The following is a 20,901-nucleotide window of genomic DNA, read 5'->3' as shown; positions in this document are numbered from 1 at the left end:
TGTGGAGAGGGGAGCCTGCTGCTCTCTTCCCACTCCTCACTGGGACCAGCAGCACGAGGAGGATGGAATCAGGGATCAAAGATACCAGAACCTGCCTGTGGGTGGGATCTTTTCTGGTCCCCGTGGCTTGTTCAGCACCAGGAAGCCGTGGGACCTGCCGGGAGTCAGGAGCTGGAGAGGAAACACAGAGGACAGCCCCAGTGCCAGGCTGGGAGGTGACCCCAGGGGAGGACACGTGGTGACCAATGGCACACAGCTGTGGGCACAAAGAGCTGCTCTGGGTGGCACTGCCAGCATTGTCCCATCCATGGGGACACTGCACCAGGACACTGGAACAGTCTCCAGCAGCTCAGGATGGGCACAGAGGTGGGATCCAGGCTTCATCCCAGAAAAGGGTTTGGATGTGGTTGTGGATAAGTTGGGCTGCCCAGAGCAGCTGTGGCTGCCCCTGGATCCCTGGAAGTGTCCAAGGCCAGGCTGGACAGGGCTTGGAGCAGCTGGGATAGGGGAAGGTGTCCCTGCCCATGGCAGGGGTGGAATGAGCTGAGCTTTAAGGTCCATCCCAAACCATTCTGGATTCTGTGACTTCTCCCATCCTGCTCCCCCGTGGATGGGTCCCTGGATCCCATCCCTGCCCACATCCTTTCCAAGGCTGATTTGCCCCTCTGCAGTGCCATCACTCACCCTGTGACCCTCACACATCCCCCTGCACCTCCCCACCTTGTCATCCCCCTGCCAGCTCTGTCCCTTGTCACTGGGTCACACTGCACTGACTCCCTGCCCATGGAGATGCTGCATTCCCAGCCCAGAGCAATGAGCATGGAGCTGCTCTCCAAGCCACTGTGTTTTTGGTCTGGATTCCTTTATTCCCCGAATCCAGGCCTGAGAGGCTGTTGGCAGGTCAGGCCCAGGCCATGCCAGCCCTGCCAGCCCCTTGCCAGCTGCCTGCTTGCCACCGGCTGCTCCTGCTTTGAGTCACCCGGCTGGGCACATTCCAATGGAAAGTGCATTTTTTCCCTCTCTTCCCTTTCCCCCTTCCAGGAGCCCCCTTTGATTCAGTGCCTGTGGAAAGCTGCAGGACAGGCCCCAGGGCACAGTTCAGGTCTGGAGCAGCACAGATTGCTCAGGATTAACCTGCCTGGGAATGGTGCCCAAGCTCCCAGCCATGCCAAGTGCTGCTCTGTCCTGGTATCCAATGGAGAGCCAGGCTGGGAGCAGGAGCACCTGCTTCAAATCCCATGGAAAAGGGTCTTGGACACCCCAAGTGCAGCTGTGTGGGGAAAGGCACCAGCAAGGGAGAGCCAGGGATCCCCCATCCCACTGAGGAGAGAGCTCTTCCTGCCCATGTTGGATCAGGACCATGAGCACCAGGGAACATTGCCGTGTTTCAAATCTCATTTTCCCAAATTCCCAAAGTTTTTTCATTGAGGAACCTCCCCAGAGCCTGTGCAAATTCAGGAAGGGAATGAAAATCAAATCAGCTACACCTGCAGAGATGGAGGAGGGGACTGGCGGCCTGGCCTCAACACCAGCTCTCATCTAGGATTCAGTGGGATTGGGTCTGGGTTTGGAACAAAACCCAGGAAAGCTGGAGGGCTAAAAACTGCTCTGAGCGTGTCCCCAACCTTGCCAAGGCTGCAGATCCCCCACAGCTGGGAGCTCCCACATCCACCTGCTGGGATGGGCAGCAGGGCAGGGAAGGATGTAGGTCAGGAGCATCCCTGCAGCTCCATCCCTTCCACTCCAGCTCCTGCTCCATCCCTGGAGCCTCATTCCTGCCAGTCCATCCCTGCAGCTTTACCCTTGCCATCCATCCCTGCTGCTCCATCCCTGCCTCTCCACCCCTGTGGCTCCATCCCAGCCCAGCTCTGCAGCTTGGAGGGCTCAGGATCCTCCTGAAACAAAGCCACATGTCAGGATGATACTTTGGAGCGTTTGAAATTTGACCACTGCCAAGGAAAAGATGAGGGAACCGAAAAAAAGAAAGAAAAAAAAAAATAAGAAGGGTTAATGTGAAAATAATAAATTGCAAACATTCCTGTGGTGGAAGTGGATTCTCTTCTCCTTTTATCCCTGCATATTGTCCTCGCAGCAGCCGTCTGTGAAATTGCACTGTTATTGAAGTAATTCTGGGGGTAATTAGAGTTAATAATTCAGTATTTTATTTCTATTCTCCAGTTACGGCAGGGGGAAAAACACACAGATCCATAATCCAGGGAGCAAAGGCACAGTTTTCCTTTTCATGGCAAAAATAGCTTTGGTTGGGTCCAATCCTTCCCTGTGCCCACCCACAGCCCACAGCGCTCGCTTCCTTCTGCTCCCTGCCTGGGGAATTCCAGCCCCATGAATATTCCACAGCCTTTGGAGCATCCTCGGGTGGGATTGGGGTTACTGGAGCAGGGAAAGAGGGTGATTCAAGCACCCACAGAGCCCCAGGGAGTTGGGGAGCTGTCTGATCCTGGGATCCCTGTGAGGGAATGTCTGATCCCAGAATTCCTGCAAGGGGCTGCCTGATCCCAGAATTCCTGTAAGGGCCTGCCTGATCCCAAGATCCTTGTGAGGGAATGCCTGATCCCAAAATTCCTGCAAGGGGCTGCCTGATCCCAGGATCCCTGTGAGGGAATGTCTGATCCTGGGATCCCTGTAAGGGACTGCCTGATCCCAGAATTCCTGCAAGAGAATGCCCGATCCCAGGATCCCTGTGAGGGAATGCCCAATCCCAGTGGGCACCCACAGGGTGCCAGGGCCCGGTCACCACCTCCTCACATTTCCCCCTTTGAAACATTAAAGGAGCTTTCCGTTCAATTATTTGGAATTAAGTTTGGCAGCGGAGCCCTTTGGGAGGGATCAGATTGATTTCCTCAGTGAAATGACTTTGGAGAGGGCTCGAGCTGGTTCCTCGTGCTAATTATCGCAGGCAATAATTAAGCCGTCAGCAGTTGTGGGGCTGGGGGTTTGTCTGGGGAGGGAAGGGGAAGGTGAACCCACCCCAGGGGCTCAGCCCGGCCCAGGGCTGGGCTCAGCCTCTCCAAACAGGATTAGGGCAGGAGACAGACCCAGCGCAGGAGTTATTAGAGCAGGAAATTTCAAATTATATGGAAATAATCTTCGGAGTGCGAGTTTATTTTGGAACTTTAGACTTAATAATTCAGCACTTCTGGGATTTGGCATGTGAAGTGACAAAGATTAAAGGCGCATTGTCAGGTTCACAATTCCGGGTTTTCCAGCGTCCCGGGCTTTACCTGGGTTGCAAACACAGCGGGATGGGGTGATCCCCATGGATTCCCTGTGCCTGGAATTTCCTGGGCTCCCTGCAGAGCTGCAGGGATTTCAGAGCTCGGACAGTGCTGGAGCAAAGGCTTGGATTACCAGGATGAAAATATTCCTCAGAACATGTGCGAGCACATTACGAAGTCTAATCATAAATAATTAAAATTTAGCTACACTTGTCAAATAAATGAACAAAGTACAGTTTGTGCTGCATTATCCTCGCCTTCCCCCGCCGCTGTTTGTCACCAGCTCCTCGAACCGGGCAGACTATTTATAGCAAACAACTTATTCCAAGCATTTTGCCCTTTTTTGTTTTCTTTCTTCCTGCCTGGGAATTGTTCAGGAACAGCCTCTGATTCTTTACTAATTTCTCCGCTCTCCATAATTGCTCCAAATCCGTTTCATGTGCATTGACTCCAGTGCTGGGGTTGATTGCAAACAGCTCCCAGCACATCCCAACTCTGGGTTTGCTGCTTGCAGCTTTGGAATTGCTGTTCCAGCCCCCAGTGCCACAGGGAGGGATCAGAGCTGGGGTTTACCTGGAAGCTGGAGCATCCTGGGGGGGATTGAACTGTTTGGGCTTAGAGAGGTTTTCATTTTGTAGAAGTGGCCTTGCTGTGACCCCACAGGTATAGGAGATAGGAAAGAGGGGAAAGATGATATAGAGAGATATCCTGGTTTATTGCTGAGGTGTGTGAGGGAAGAGAGATGCAAATTCTTGCATTTATTTTTTAATAGTGGTGCAGATTGGGAGAACAAGTTCCCACTTCGTGTCGTGTTTTGCAACAGGGAGGAACGGAATTAATGTTTCAGTGTTTGGTACGGAGGAGGAGTTGGAGGGTAAATAAGTCTGTTGATATTTTAGACTTCGTAAGGAAGATTTCAGAAGGGTTTGTTTATAGAGAATCATGGAATCATAAAATGAATCACAAAATGTAGAATGAATCACAGGAGAGTTTGGGCTGGAAGGGGCCTAAAAGCCCATCCAGTGTCACCCCTGCCACAGACAGGGACACCTCCCACTGGACCAGGGTGCTCCAAACCCCATCCAACTTTTCCTGGAACAATTCCAGAACATAAACCCTGCACCTTACAGCCCATGTTTGCCTCCACTTGCTGTTGGGGAGGTGGAAAGGGCTCTCCATTCCCACCAGAGGATGGCCAGGGATGCAACTCCAGCACAAATCCCAGTCCCAGCTGCACCACGCTCAGTCTGTCCATGAGAAGCAGCATCTCCATGGACAGATCTCCCTGGTCCACTGGTCAGGTTCAGCTCCCCAGCCCCCTCCCCATCCCTCCAGGCTCTCTGGGCCATGCCTGGGAAGCAGAGCTGGCTGGGATAACACAGCTCAGGGCACGGCTGCTGTGGGCTGTGGCCACTGGGGCAGGATTTTACATGACCCAACAGCTCTTTGTGGCTGCTTTTATGGCAAACATGCACCAGGAGATGCTGGAGCTGGGGAGAAAATGGTTTCAGAGCCAGCGTGAGCCTTCAGGTGGTTCCTCGTTCCCGAGCTGGGTTATTTTCCTACGGAATTACATTGCTTTGGTTGGGGATTTTTTAATAAAGGAGAAATCACCTTCAAAGCAGCGTTTCCGTTAACCCCTTGCTGCCTGTGAGCCAGAGCCAAGTTCCAGCATGGAGCAAGGCACTGGGGCAACAGCTGTGGCTGTGGCAGGAAAAGATGAGGGAGAATCCCTGAAAAAAATCAGCTACCTCCAAAAAACTCACATGAACACCCCAAGCATGAACATCTACCCTGGTTTCTGCTCCTGGGGGAACACTGGAGCATCCAAGACAACAACAACAATGAGAATCTTGGCCAGCCAAGGTGGAATGGGACCATGGAGAATTGCTGCAGTTTTAGTGTCAGTTTTCAGTAAAAAAAAAAAAAAAAAACAACTTGTAAATAAAATTTAGTAAAAGAAAACAATTTTTTAAAAAAAAATTAAATTCAAGGCACTCTTCTGAGAAGTCAGAAGATGAACGAGGCAGTGGCCAGGGGTAGAACCTCTTGCACTGCCGTGTTCCAGATGCTTCCCCGGTGGCAGGAGCAGGCAATGTGGGCTGAGGTGGCACTGCCAGCTGTGCCCTGGCTGCTGCCAGCGAGCCCGGAGTGACTCAGGGGATGGGAGCCAGCCGGGCTCACCTTGCCCGGGGGGAATGTCTGGGAGCTCAGCTCCTGCAGGGAGGTGTCGAGCCCATCACCCCCATCCAGCGGCCCGAGAGCGGCGCTGGGGGTGGGGGAGATGAAAGCGGGGCACGGGAGGCACCCCCAGACAGAGGGGGCACACCCCGAGCCCTCCCTTCCGGCCCGGGACCACACCCAGACAGAGACAAAGAGCCCGAGCAGGAATTTGTCCCGGGGCTGGTGTCTCGTCAGGGCTTCGTCATCCCGGCCTTGTCTGGGATGCGCTCGGGAGATTTCCAGCCGGATCTCGGGAGGAACGTGGCACCTCGCACCTCGCACCTTGCCGCGGGGCGCAGCTGCCCCGCAGCTCCCTCATCCCGCAGGATGCTCCTGCCCCGCACCTCCCTCCTGCCCCGCACCTCCCTCATCCCGGGGATGCTCCGTGCCCGCCCTGCAGCCCCTGCTCCCCCTCCGCAGCAGGTCCCCCACTCTTTCCCCATCTCCCCAGGTCCAGACAGGCAACTCCTGGAATTCTCCTGGTATTTCTGCCTCGTCACTGCCCCGAGGGAGCTGGGACCTTGCAGCTCCCCGGTCCCCGGGGTGGTTGGTGAGGAATCACAGCCCGGTCAGCGCGGGGAGTCACGAAGCAGCTCCCGGGCTCAGCCATGTCAAGGGATTTGGGAGGATTTTAGGCCTTTCTGTGTCTTTCCTAAACGCAGAAAATGAAGAGGCACTTAAGAATCTGCTGTTTATATTGAAAGCCAAAATCCCTTTAGAATTTAATCTCCCGGTGATGGATTTAATACTGTTACAGACAGGCGAGTTCTTTTTATATCACGGGGGTGCTGGGAACTCTTTGAAGCAGGATTTTGTTGCAAACAGGGTATTTGTCCCCAAGGCCCTGTCACGGCGATGTCTGGATCTGTGGGTGACAGAGTGGTCAGGGAGGGGAGGTGCCACAGGGGACATTCCTGCACGGTGACATCCAGAGGTCACGCTGAGGCTCCCGGGGGTGCACGGTGACACCTCAGAGAGTGTGGTGGCACCTCGGGGTACACGCCAGACACCGTCACTGCCAGGAGCAGACCTTTGCTCTGCCCAAGGCCTCCTGGAATTCCAGTTTTCCCAGGGAGGTGGGTGATGCTCCGGGCTCAGCAGCTGCAGCACCGGGAGCTGCCCAGCGCTCCCAGGGCTGTGCTGGATGTGTGGCTGCTGCTCTGGGATTCTCACTCCCTCTCTAACATAAAAGCAATCCTTTAAACTATAAAAATACCCCATCCTTTACATTTCCAGCGAGAAGGGGGTGGCCCAAAGGCCGGGCCTGCAGCAGCAGAGCTCCCCGGCCCTGCTGAATCAGCCCTGGCTCAGAGGGAGCAGCCGGCACCCTCTGAATCACCGGCCCGGTGCCGCGAGTGCCGGCCCGGCTCCCAGCGCTCCCACCGCTCCGGCTGACCCAGTTCCCACCTGGGGAGATTTTCCACCCCGGCCACCGCGCCCGCGGGCGAGGGAGGGCTGAGCTCATCCTGATGCAATGGGAGGAGAAGGATGAGGGAGAGGGAAGGGGACGGAGCCACGGGCTGGTCCCTGACACTGCTGCCCGCACCGAGTCACCCCGCACGGGGCCGGGGATGCTCCCGCCACCACCACGGCACAGCGGCCGTGAGAGGGGAGAAAAACAAACACGGAGGGGTGGAGGGAACAAAGACATAGCCAGCCTTCCATCCCGAATCAGGCAGTGGAGCCCTGCTGCCCCTCACCCTGGAGCACCCCGAGGCGGGGAGGCGCGGGGCTGGCTCTCTGCGGGCTGCTGGAGCCTCGGGAGCGCCTCCGGCAGCTGCCGCCCCTCCTCGGCAATAAACCTGCCGGCAGGAGCCACTGACCTTGTCCCCATCTTTCAGCTGCTGTTCCAGGAGACCGAGAGGGGACACACAAGGTCACTGTCTCTCGCCGGCAGCGGCTGAGTGGCCGTTTCATCACCGACGAATAGGCTGGTGCTGGAGAACGCCCGGGCCGGGGAAAGGAGCTGACAGACGGGTGGGGGGCTGGGACAGCGGGGAGGGGGCTGCAGGGGCTGCGGGAAAGCTGAGACACTTCGTCCTTGTCCAAAGACCCCCTTTGAGGTCCCGCTCCATGGGGAGCCCTGATGCAGCCCGGCCATGGGTCTATCTCTGCATAGCTCCTTCCCCTGCCTGGAAAAAGCAGTTCCAGCCTCAAATCCCTCCTGACGTTTCCCTGAGCATTGGAGCTTCCCATCGGAAGCTGCCTGGCTACCATGCATCTGTCTCGCTGGAGACTTTCTGGAATGACGTGCTCGAAAGAGCTGTCAGATTCGGTTAAAATTAGGCAGCAGACTCCAAGTTATTACTGGAGGACAGATGGACACTCTGGGGGTGCGGCGTGTGCCCAGCAGCGCTGGAAAGCCGAGCCCCAGCCACCGCCGAGAGACGGGGCTGGGAGGGGCCGGGGGCCTGGGGCTGAGGGGGACTGTGAGACACGCCGGGCTGGCCCTGGCAGATGGTGTCTGTGGCACAGGGGCTGGAAATTGGGCTAAAACCTGTCCTGGGGGGAGCTGGCCCCGCGCCGGCTCGGCGGAGCCTTGGGCTGCCGCTTTCCCCAGCCGGGGAAGCCGAGCGCTGGCTCCAGCACGGAGGATGCTCCTGAAATCCTTCAGGGAGGAGCGGGAGAGTGGCCACCACCCAGGCTGGCAGCCCTTCAGCAGCCGCCCTCAAGGAGAGAACGAGCTGCTCAGCAGAAAAGCTGTCATTCGAGAAGGAGACCGTGACCTCCTCCCGTTCCCGCGGCCGCGGGACGGGAAGGACAAATCCCGTGTCCGGCAGTGCCCTTGGACAGGCAGCGAGTCCTGAACGCCCTCCTCTCCAGGGCCTGAGCGAAGCTGCTCAGGAGGCACAAGGGAAAAACCAGGGGGAAATCCCCCAGCTGGAAAATCCCTCCCTGCGCTGGTGATGCCCAAAAACCTCGACACTCCCCCCATGAGGGACTGCGGGGATTCAGGGTTCAGGCTCTGCCTCAGGGGTCCGTTCTCCCCTTTCCCAGCCCCGGAGCCTGTATCCATCCCGCTGAGCGTTCCCGGGGCCGGCCGGCGGTGCCGCTCTCCCTCGCAGGCAGGTAATTACCATGTCCCCGTAATGAGCCCAGGTGCTCGTTTGCCATCCAAGCAATTTACCGGCGGATCCTGCAGCAAGAACCAGGTCCCAGGGAAGCGGCCGGGAGCGCGGCTGTGCCGGTGATGGATGCACAGGACACGGGAGCAAAATTACCTGCTCCGGGGGGGAAGGGAAAGGGGCTGGGAGCGAGGGGAAGGAAGAGACAAAGGAAGGAAAGGAGTAGTGAAGGGGACAGGTGGTGGTGGAGGAGTAGGGAGGGCCAGGGAGCATCTCTGGGAGAGGGAAAGGAGAGCCAGGATCCACAGCTGGCACATGGGTGCTCCATGCCCCGTGGCTGAGCACTGACATTCCCTGTGGGTGACATTCCCTGTGTGCAACATTCCCTGCTATCCCATGCAGACAGCAAACTCTGACTCCCAGCCCTGGAAGGTCAGAGCTCTGTTCACAGATACCAGGGGTGAAGAAATAAAAAACCTAACCATAAATCACAGCAAAATGAAGCACCTCCCTCCAGGTCCTTCAGGCTGACTCAAATTCCCGGTAAATTTCCCTGTGTTTGGTGTTTTCATGTCCAGCAGCACAAATGCCTCCATGAAATTCCGGTCCTTAAAGGAGAACTGTAGGAAAGGTGGGAGCAGTGATTTGGCCTGTTGTGACAGGCCAAGGGGAGGTGGTTTGAAAATAAAAAGGGAATATTTAGGTTGGATATCAGGAAAGATTTTTTTCACAATGAGGGTGGTGAGAGCACAGGGTGCCCAGAGAAGCTGTGGCTTCCCCTGGATCCCTGGAAATGTCCAAGGCCAGATTGGATGGAGCCTGGAGGACAGTGGAAGGTGTCTCTGCCCATGGCAGGGGGAGGAATGAAATTACCTTTAAAGTCCTTTTCAACCCAAACCATTCCACAATTTCTTTGAAATCCACTGAGCTTCTTTTCAGACCCTGCCAGGCTCCTTTCCCCAAGGGCTGTTCCAAACCTCCACCCATCACCTGGTCAAAACCTTTCCCTAATTCCCACTCTAAATTAATTCTTCACCAATTTAGAACCATTTGATCTCACACCGATATAACCACTGGAGTTAAATGCCTTCCCTCTCTATTTGTCTTTTTCTCCCCCAGATTTCCAGGGAGCCATTCCATCTCTTCCCTTTTGCGGAGCTGAGCAAGCCTCTGTCCCTGCATCCCCTGTCACCAGGCAGATCCGGTGACACAGAGCCTGGGATCAGGAATCAGCTCCCTGAGCCACAGGCAGGCGCCTGCAGCAGCCCAGGCTCAGCAGGGTCAGGTCCAAAGTTGCTCTGAGCATTCACTGCCCTAGTTCTGCTCTGCACATTTATCTCACTCGCAGCTGGGCAGCTGATCCAAATGTGAATGTACCCAAAAGGACCAGTTCAGCATCCCTGCTCCCTGCAATGGGGCTTTTCCTCGTGCCTGTGCTGCAGAACAAGGGACTGGAGATAACAGAGGGCTGGGGAAGGCCCAGGCAGAGATAAATCACTATTAAAAAAACCAAATGATCTAAATGTTAAGGGAGGAAAAACTTAATATATTAAATGTAAATCTATTTTTGTTACATCTGTTCAGATCCTTTAAGGAGCTTTAGGACAGCTGTTCCTATATCCCATTTAATCTTGATGTTATTGTAATGAGCTAAGGCTTGGGGGCTGAGCTGATTGTCTCTCCAGGCGAATTCCTGAGCACCGGTGAAAACGCTGCTGCCAGCCTGGAGCCACTTCCCCAGCTCCCATCCCAGCCATGGCCGGGTTTTTCCAGGCCAGGAGGGGCTTTACCAGCCAGCAGCCCCTCAAAGCCCCGGGGACACAGAGGGGACGCGCCAGGCCTGGCTGATGGAGCGGGGACCCCCCCGAGTGCCCGGGGCTGAGCTCCAGCCCCCTCCCGCTCCTGCAGGCAGGGCAGGCAGAGCTGCAGCCGGTGCCTGTCCCAGCCTGCACACCCAGCACAGCCTGGGGGGCCAGCGCTGAGCCCCCCACCCTCCAGGCTCCCCTCCTTCCATCCCTCCTTCCATCCCTCCCTTGTTCCATCGCCCCTCCGGGGCTGAGCTGCGGCCTCTCCTCCAATTTCCCTGCCCCACGTTGTCACGTCCCCCTTTGCTCCTCAGCTCTTCCCCCACTCTGCTGGCAGAGTTATTCCCCTGACATGAGAGGCTTTGTTTTTAATTTCCTAAATTACAGCATAATTTAGGCTAATTATTGCTTTGTCCCTCTGATCTTATTAAACCTTTAATCCCTCGGTGATTCCCCACCCAGAGCAAAGTCTGCTTTTCTCACATTCATTCCTGCTCTGGGTCTGCTCTTGCCTCTTGCCCGGGGCAGCCTCACCTCCCAAACCGGCTGCTGATGCCCTGGATATTCCCTCCCTGGCTCCCAGTCCTCCAGTGCCATGGGAAGCCCTTCCAGAGGCAGGGAGAGGCTTGGCATGAGGGCAGGAACCCCTGGGGAGGGATGTGCCCCCCTAGGCCGGCCGATATTCCTGTCAGTGGAGTTTTAAACCTCCCTGGCTTGGTCGACTGCAAGGTGTCTCATGACAGGGGGTGGAAGGAAATGAGTTTTAAAGTCCCTTCAAGCCCAAACCATTCTGGGATTCTATGATGGGCAGCCTCTGGATGGATCAACCACATTCCCTGCTTGCCAAGTCTACAAACAACTTTTAATAACCCCTTCCCACCCTCCCCACCCAATTTTTATTGACTTCCCAAAGTCTGGAAGGCTCCAATGGGCGCCATCTTCCCAAGGTACCCAAGGTTTTTCCACGCTGGGATGTGCAGAGAGTTTCACCCATCCATGGGCACCCAGGGCCACCTGAGCCGCTTCTTCCCAAGGAACAAGCCATGGGATGAGGGGAGACAGCCTCAAGCTGTGCCAGGGGAGGTTTGGCTGGATATTGGGAAAATTCTGTCATGGAAAGTGCTGTCAAGGCCTGCCACAGGCTGCCCAGGGTAATGGGGGGTGTAAGAGGCCTGGGGGTGTGGCACCTGGGGACACGATCAGTGGTGGCCCTGGCAGCACCGGGGAATGGTTGGATTTGAGGATCTCAGAGAGCTTTTCCCTCAGGTGACCCCCAGCCGGATCCAGCCAAGGCGCCAGCACGGAATGCTCACCTTCATTTGCTTGGGCAAAACAGATGATGGAAATTTACTTTTTATAGCTACAAAGTTGAAGGATTTTCTGACCACAGGCTGCAAAAATCCCCTTAATGAAGCCCCAGAGCTCTCCAGGGCTTTGGGAAGAGCTCTGGCCCCCGGCCCCCCTTCTCCACTTGAAGTATTGTTTCTGTCTTGAGTCTCCTGCCAAGAATCTCTTCAGCTCTGCAGCTGGATTTGATACAGGGGTGGGGAGAGGAGCTTAATCACAGCACTAAAGAGAGAAGCAGTTCTGGGGGAGTCTTTCAAGGAGCTGAGTTGAAAGAGTCCCTGAGAGGGAAGGGGGCTCCAACTCGCGCTGCCCAAACAGGGAAAAAATCCCACCCCAGAAAGGCCAAACAAAACCTCGCCCAGGCTTTGCTGCCCCTAATTCATGGCAGGCCCTGGATTAAAAGTAGGGCATTAAAGCAGCTGTGGGAAGGGCTGAGGGCAGCCCTGCCCATGGCACTGAGATGATGGTGGTAAATCACAGCCCCAGCGAGGCTCCTGTGTCTGGAGAGGAGCCCAAATCCCAGCTGGATGTGAGAGGCACCGCTGCAGCCACAGCCCTGGGAGAGGGCACAGAGCAGGCACAGCCACGCCAACCTTGGGGCATCCATGGCCTGAGAGGATCAGGAGCAGGGTGGGAAGGTGCAGGGATCAGCTGGGACTGAGCCATGGAAGCAGGACAGGGGTGCTGGGACCGGGTTTTGAGCACTGAGCTGCTGCTGGGGCTCCAGAGAGAGACAGAACACTGCTGGCTTCCCACCTCCTGCTCACCTGGATGGGCTTGGAGCAACCTGGGATAGGGAGAGGGGTCCCTGCCGTGGCAGGGGGTGGAATGGAGGTGTAAGGTTCCTACCAATCCAGACTGTTCCAGGGTTCTCCAATTCTATGCCCTGGCATTGCCCAGTGCCCCAGGCAAAAGCTGCTGCCCAGAATTGCAGGTGGGATGGTGAACTCCAGTCCCTCCTCACAGGATGTCTGGCAATGTAATGATTTCCAGCTCAAATGAGCTCCAGCTTTGGTGCTGCCATCACCCAGGGCCAGCAGCACCCAAACCCCAGAGAATCTGGGTCAGAACCCCCTCTCCTGCCCCAAAATCACTCAGAGACCAGGGCTGCCTTTCCCACAGCCACACCATCCCTCTCTCCCCGCTCTGTGCAGCCCCTCCTGAGTTTCCCCTGTGTCCATCCTGCCCTGAGGGTACCAGGAGGGATCCACGCCAGGCTCCTGCTCCAGCATCACCCATCCTGGGAGCAGGGACCCAGCAGCAGCAGCAGGTCAGGCTCAGAGGGTGACAGCAGAACAGCACGTGGCTCTCCCATGTCCATTATTGCCACCCAGATTTTTGTGCCCCAGGAACGACTGTGACACCTTTGCAGCTTGCAAAAGCTGAGGGGGAACGTGTTCCCTGTGGTCCCTGTGATGGCATTGGCACCTTCCCCCACAGGGGACTGTTGGGGCTGCACACCAGGAATGTCACAGCTCCTCTTCTCCCAGGATGAGCACTATCCCAGGGAGCCCCAAAGGGAGAGGAGAGTCAGGGGAGGGAGAGGACAGTGGGGGGGCTCAGCCCCAGATCAATAATAATAATAATAATAATAACAATTGTTTGCCTCAGCCATAGAAGGAAGTGCCTGCTGGATGCCATCAGCTGTGGCTCCCAGCTTTGCTCTGTGGAGCTGCAGGGATCAGAGGAGAGGCTGAGATTCCCAGTAACGCTGAGTACAGCGAGCACAGAGCTGTGGGAGGTGCAGGAGCTGCCACGTTTCCCAGGGCTGCTCCAGGTCTCTCACCCTCCTCACCACACACTGCAGCCCTGGTGAGCTCTGAGATTTGCCATGAAAGCTCCTGGCTGGACCTTCCCAGGGCTCAGGAACCCGCAGGAGTGGTGGGTCCTTGATGCTCCAGCTGGGAGCTGGACCCCTGACAGATGGATGAGACCCCATGGCACAGATGGGGAGCATGGCACGAGGGGTCCATGTGGGAGCATCCTGCTCCTCACCACATCCAGGGATGTCAGCAGAGGTGGGGTGACCCTGTCCTGGGACAGGATTGCTCCCCAGATTCCCCTTGACAGTGCCAAGAGGACCCAGCTCCCTCCCCCAACCCCTGTGCATGTGCAAGACATCCCAGGTGGGCAGGCAGAATTCAGGCTGCTCCAAACCAGGCTGCTCCAAACCAAGCTGCTCCAAACCAGGCTGCTCCAAACCAGGCTGGTTCCCAGCCTCTTCCAGGTGGCCGAGCCCCCAGCCAAGGAAGCTGCTGAGATCTGCAGGACCCTTCTGCTCTTCCCGGAAGGAACCCGCAGCCTCCCACCAGGCCCGAGCATTTGGAGCCCGTGCAGGAGGAGGGCAGTGGGGGCTCTCCCTGCCTGGTGCCATCCCCCTGTCCCCGCCGTGGGGGACACGGCCCCTTCCTGTCCCTGCCAGCTGATGGCTTGTCCCGTGGCCAGCGGGATGGGGCTGCCTCCAACGAATCTTTCATGCCAAGTCCAAGCAGGCATTGAGGATCTTCAGCTGGCCCTGAGCACCTCCCTCACCATTCCAGCTCCCTGTCCCCCGCCAGCCTGGGGCAGGAGGCTGTGGGCACAGGGAGGATGGAAATGGCTGCAAACGCTTCTCTGGACCTGCAATGGCTTGGAGGTGCCTCTATGCCAGTCTGGGGGGTGCTCCCCGCCTGGCTCGGGGGTCACTCAGACCGGAGCTGTGCCAGAGCTCCAGCATTCCAGGAGCAAGGACAATAGCAAGGGAGAGCCGGCTCTGCTGGCGCCGCCGATCCTGGGCTGCCGGACTCGCCACCCACGGCACAAAAGCAATTAAAAGTTGCACACAGAGGCCACAGTGAAGAATGAGGACACGTAGCTGTGTCACCAGCGCCCCGTTCACGCCTGTCACACCAGCCCAGCCGGTCCCGGGGGACGCAGCCGGTGCAGGGATGCCGGGGAGCTGCCGCTCCAGCAGGGCCAGGATCTGGGGAACGGTGAGAAGCAGGGAAAAGGAGGCCTTGGACAAGCAAAGCTTCCTCCCCCACCATCCTCTCCCTCAGGCACGGCTCGCTGCTCCCAGCCCGTAAGGCCAGTGACCGGCACAGCGTCTGCAGTGACCAGCACAGCATCCTCAGTGACCGGCACAGCATCCCCCTGGAAAACCCCACGGAGCAGAGCGGGAAGCAGAGCAGATGGGCAGGACAAGGCACGGGGGTGTCTGTGGGAGGGTGATTTCCCTGCCTAGAGTTAGGGTTAGACCTAGGGTTAGGGTTTTTAAAGCAGAAAGCCCTGAGCTCCAGGCACACTGCAGCAAGAGGTGTGACAATAACATATTTGGGGTTTCCTTCAGCGAGCAAATAATAACAAAACCCAAATCATTTCAAGGATCCCAGAACAAACAAGAAACACCACAAAAGCAAACGCCGTGGTCTGCATGAGGATAAACAAACAATCCCATGTTAAATATAGCCAGAGAAAAGGCCAAGTTTGTTTGGGAAGGCAGAGTTAGGCTGGAAAAAATGTTTTTAGAAGTGCTCCCTATGGCTTCACCTGATCTCCCCGTTCTGACTCCAAAGGCAAAGCCAAAATATTTGATTTAAAAAATGTTGAAGTGAGACATTTTTATATTTTTAAAAATCCATTCTTTTGGCCACGAACCCAGAATGAATGAATAGTCCAGGCCAGTCCAAAACTGCATATTTTTGTTGAGCACAGCATTAATCGGAGACGTTTCACCCCACTCTGGTAGAAACAAAGCCACCACAGCAGAGCCAGTTGCAGGTTTGGTGCTGGGAGGTTTTGGGGAGCAGGGCATGGGACACTGGGCAGGAGTGGCCTGTTCAAAGGACACTGTGAAGTGGGAAATGTTTATTGTGGGACTTCTAGGGCAAAATCATTCCTTTAAAAACCTGATGGAGGGGAAGGATTGGTTTCCCCATTTTGCAGATGGAGGGTGAGAGCCAAGCTCCCCCAGGCCCCTCCACTGCTCCCCCAGCATCCCCAGCTCTAGGGTGGGCTGGGAGCATTCCCGGCTGCCTGCTCCTGCTCCTGGTGGGGTAAATCCCACACGGCTGAGGAGCCTTTTGCTGTGCCAGCCTCCCCTGATGCTGGAGACAGGAGGGGCTCCACAGCCGAGGTGCCCATCCTGGCTGGAAACCCCCCTGCAGCAGGAGCAGCCCCGTGCCAGGTCAGGATGATCCAGAGGGGCTCAGCACATCCCGCCGTGCTCCAGCTCCGTCCTCCCCGCCCGTGTCCCGCCGGGGCCGCGGGGCCTCCCCTGGCTGCGGCCGCGCTCCGTGCTTGGCTGCACTCCCTGAAAGGGCCTTTCTCTCGCATTCAGGGCAGGATTTGCCCGCCCGTCCCTCCCCGCCGCTCTCCTGCAGCCAGCGGTGCCGCGGGGAAGAGAGGAGGGAGCGCGGGATGGGGCAGGGCCGGAGCATCCCATGGAGCATCCCATGGATCATCCCATGGAGCATCCCATGGAGCATCCCATGGATCATCCCATGGAACATCCCATGGAGCATCCCGTGGAACATCCCATGGAGCATCCCATGGAGCACCTCATGGATCATCCCATGGAGCATCCCACTGATCATCCCATGGAGCATGCCATGGATCATCGCACAAATCATCTCGTGGAGCATCCCATGGATCATCACGTGGAGCATCCCATGGATCATCCCATGGAGCATCCCATGGAGCATCCCACTGATCATCCCATGGAGCATCCCATGGATCATCCCACAAATCATCTCATGGAGCATCCCATGGAGCATCTCCGGGCAGGCCATGCCTGAGACCCACTGCTGCTCCTTTTTTGGCTCCTGCCAAGCCCGCTGCCCATCCCCAGCTGAATGAGGGGGTTCCAACATCCAAATGGCATTCCTGGTGGGAATTCCTGCATTCCCCTCACATGCACAGGAGTTTTGTGCCTGGAAATCCATCCCCAGCTGGGATCACTGGGAAGGTGCAAAACTGACTCTGGGAAATGCTGCAGGATTTTCTTCACTGAAAGTGTGGTCAGGCCCTGAACAGGTTGCCCAGGGAAGTGATGGAAGCACCATCCCTGGAAGTGTTCAAAAAACATGTGGAAGTGTCACCTGGGGATGCAGCAGCGCTGGGAGAACAGTTGGACTCCACGATCTCAGCGGGATTTCCCCACCTTAATGATTCTGTGATCCTATGATAGGACATGGAATAAAACCCCCAACCCCAGGCTTTGCTGCCTCTGCCTGAGCTGTGAGAGGGCTGTTCCCAGCCTGGCATTTCCTGGGATTCGGGATGAGCCCCTCGGCCCCCCAGCCCTCTGCACCCACAAGGACATCCAGGTTCATCTTCCCCCTTTATTAGGAGCTAACTGCCCCTCTGTTGGCTTTGAGAAGGATCGCGGGCTGTTTGGAGGCTCAGCCTTCCTTAACCCTTTCCCCCCAGGCTGGGACGGGTTTCCGGGTGCCCCGGGGGGGCGCAGACACTGCGCCTTTGTTCGGCTGCTCCCGCTGCTGCCGGGATATCGGGATATCGCCTTACGAGCCCAGCGCCCCGGCCCCACTCCCGCGTCCCGGAGCAGCAGAGCCCGGCCGGCCCCGGGATTATTGTTGGAAGCCCAGGGAGGGCATGGAGAGGTGTCAGGCATGGAGGGATGCACACCCCAGTAGGACCCGCCTCTGCCTGCTCAGAGCTGCCTTCTCCCGCTGGGATGAAGCTCAGCCCTTCCCATCCATCCCCTGGGAAAACTTTTCCCTGCTGCATGGTCCCCTCAACCCTCCCTGTGATCCAGTCCCTGCAGGTCCCCCCAGCCTGGCCCTATAAAGTCCATAATTAATGGCCAATCCCATTTTACATCAAGCAGTGGGAAGCCACAGTTCATCCTGCATCCTCCTCACGAGCTGCTCTGTCGTTTCCAGCCAGGACAAAGTGATGGATGCAGGATGGGAGCTGCCATCCTTCCAAGTTCCTGCAGCCCCGGCACTGGAGCGAGCTGGGCATTGGCACAGCACAGTTTGGGGGGCACCAGGGGGTCCCACAGGCACAGCAGCCATAGGAGCTCTCCACCCCATTTCTCCAAGGGCAGCTTTCCCTGCTGGGGCTGGGGCAGCAGGAACGCTCCTTTGTTGATGCAAAGGGAAACAACCCCACAGACTCCGACCTCTGTGCTCCTGGCTGGGGGTTCACCCACTGGTTCATCTCCCCAGATATTCCCTGTATCCCTCCCCACCTCCATCTGCACCAGGAGAGGCCCATCTCCAGCTGGGGGACTCTTTGGCTGCTGCGGGGCAGGGCTGGCACCCCACAGCACCCCATCCCCTGCTGCAGGGATGATCCCACCCAGCTCTCAGCAGCATTCAGGGCTTTTTCCACCCCACTCCAGTCCCCACCTGAGCTCCCCAGCCCCCGGGTGGAGGAGAGCAGAGCCCCCCCAGCCCTTTGGAGTCTCCAGCTCACTTTTCCTTCTGGCTCAGCTTCCCTACAAAGACCCCAGAGCCACAGCCAGAGCCAATTTCCAGGAGGAACCTGGCGCTGGGCTCGCTGGGGAGGATTACACCAGGCTGCAGGAATTAGGGGGGAGCTGGGCTGAAACCGAAGCCTCGCTCGGCCCTTCCCAGCCAGGGCAGGTCCAAGGCTGGAGGCGATGCTGGGATGGGAGCAGGAGCTGCAGGATGGGAACAGCAGCCCAGCTTGTCCTGGCTCTGCCCAAATCCCATCCCAGAGCCCTGGGACGTGGGAGCTGACAAAAGCTGAGCCACATCCCTGCATGGGGCGGGGTGAAGCCATGGGAGCCTGGATCACACCTCCCGCTGGACACATCCACCCTGCAGTCACAGCATCCTTATTCCCTGAGTCCTGGGGAATAGGGGAGAAGCACAGAGTGACCGCTGAAATGGGGCAACCTCCCAGAGAGATCCTGGGCTGGCTCAGAGGATTAGGGGGAGGCAGATTAGTGAGAGGCAGAACAAGCCCCATCAGGACCCCAGGATTGCTGAAAAGCAGGACAAGCCCCTGTCAGACTCCCGGGATTGCAGAGAGGCAGAACACCCCAACACTAGCAGGATCCTGGGTTGGCTCAGCAGCAGCTCTCAGGGTGGCCACAGCACTGATATTTCCCATTTTTCTCTCATCCTCCATCCAAAACAAAAGGAAAAGCTCTGTGTTTCCTTCAGACCCCCTTCCAGCAGCTGGGGGACCCTCTCCAAGGGTTGTGTTTCAGGAACATTAAAACCTTGCACATAATTAACTGATGTTTGCTGTAGAGCCGTGTTCATTCCTTCTTAATGAACCAAAACCTACAGGATTTATCCTGAAGCTCCCTGTTTCACTGGGACAAACTTTCCTCCTCATCCCCCCATGGCTTCCTAGCCCTCTCCTTTGCCTTTTCTAGCCTTGTGACCCCTCCAACCCAGCCCTTCCTCATGGTTATCCCAGCGAGTTGCTGCCAAAGCCAGGGAGGTCACTCACAGGAGCCCCTGCACATCCCGGCTGGCTGGGATATGACCAGGGAAGAGCCTTTTCAGGATGCTGGAAGCGCTGCCAGGGGAAAAAGGCTGCAACCATCCCTGCTGGCTCCGGGCCTGCCTGCAGAGGGAAAACCTTGGCAGCATGTGATGCTTTTCTCCGAGCACTTGAGCTCCGCTGGGTCCAACTGCGGGGCCTTTGTGCGAACGGCGCCGGGGCCGCTCCGCCCGGATCTGCTCCACCTCGGGCACAGATGGCTGCCCTGGCACAGGGATGGGGCTGGCAGTGGCACAGGAACACGGGGAGAGTGCTGGAGCCCGACCCGCTGCCTTGCCAGCACCAGCTGTGCTCTTTTCCTCCTCTTCCTCACCCTTCTCCTCCTCCCATCCCATTCAGCGTCTGACACAGAGATCACTGTCCACATTCCAACCTCCTTCCCATCTGCTGCATGTCCCCCCCATCCCATCCCATCCCATCCCATCCCATCCCATCCCATCCCATCCCATCCCAGTGACAAACAGCCCCCCAGTGCATTCCCATTATTGCCCTTATTACGGAGCCCGCGGGACTCGTTGCATTCCACGACAGCCTAATGGATCTTCCAGGCTCCTCTCCCTGGAAACCAGGTGCAGGCGAGCCAGTGGATGCAGCAGAAGGCCTGGCTGTGGGAAAAGCCCACTGCCTCAACCAGGAAAACCTGTTAGTTATTTTGGATACACTGTAGGGAAAACAAGGATAAACTTCCCAATCCTGGCGGCCGCAGCTGGTCCAGCCAAGGTTTATGAGCAGGAATTGCTGTTATCCAGCCCCTTCCAAGCTGGGGGGTTCAGATGCTCCCCTTGGAGTGGAAATGCCAGAGGAGGAGGCTGAGTGTGCTGGGAAGGGTGGATGAGGCCAGGAATGGGCTGCAGCAATGGGGTGTGATATTGGAAAGGAAACCTGGGATATGTTGTCCTGTTCACCCTCAGCCCCGCTGAGATCCAGGGAATACAGCCAAGGCTGGGAGAGCAGAGGCTGGAGGCACTGGTGCTCCAGCTCCATCCCTGCTGCCTCCCAGGGCCAGCTCGTCCATGGATGGGCAGCAGCCACTGCTGCTCAGGGCCTTGAGGGGAGAGGGAAGCTCCAGGGATGGCAATGCCTTGGCAGTGCTGGGATTGGGAGGGAGAGGATGGGTGGAACAGGGAGAGCACCCTGTCAGCACCAGGGCCACCAGCACAGCCCCAGCGCATGGAGCCAATGTTCTGGGAATCCTGGGGGTGTCCCTGCCCTGTGTTCCCCCTCTCCAGAGCTCATCCTAAGCCCCACAGCAGCCCCAATGTCCCATCTCCAGCTAAGCCAGGTCCCAAACTGGAGCTGGAAGTGCTGCAGATCCATCATTGCCTGCTCACCTTCCTCCAAGGGGCTTTGAGCTTCCCATCCCTTACCCAGGTCATACAGGGGCTCCCCTTCCATGGGGGCTCCACGCTGGCCATGGCACACAATGGCACTGCTCCTGCACCTGGGGTGAGCTGGGCATCCTGATCCCCCAAATGCTCCTGCACCAGGAACATGATGCCCCCCAGCACCCCAATCCCCCCAAACACTCCTACACCAGGGATATGGTTACCCCCAGCATCCCAATCCCCCCAAACGCTCCAGCTCTGCTGGCCTGGCAGCCACCCCACTCCAGAGTGGGATCCGGCCAAGGGCGAGTTAATAAACTCAACAAAAAGCTCCTTTATATGAAATAATTAAAATAACTCCTCCAGTCCTGATGGACATCCAAAACCATCAGCAGCTCTGCAGCTTTAATGAACT

This window comes from Camarhynchus parvulus, chromosome 4A (genome assembly GCF_901933205.1).
Source record: "Camarhynchus parvulus chromosome 4A, STF_HiC, whole genome shotgun sequence".
In the NCBI taxonomy this organism is placed as follows: Eukaryota; Metazoa; Chordata; class Aves; order Passeriformes; family Thraupidae; genus Camarhynchus; species Camarhynchus parvulus.
Note: the sequence above shows the minus strand (reverse complement) of the source record.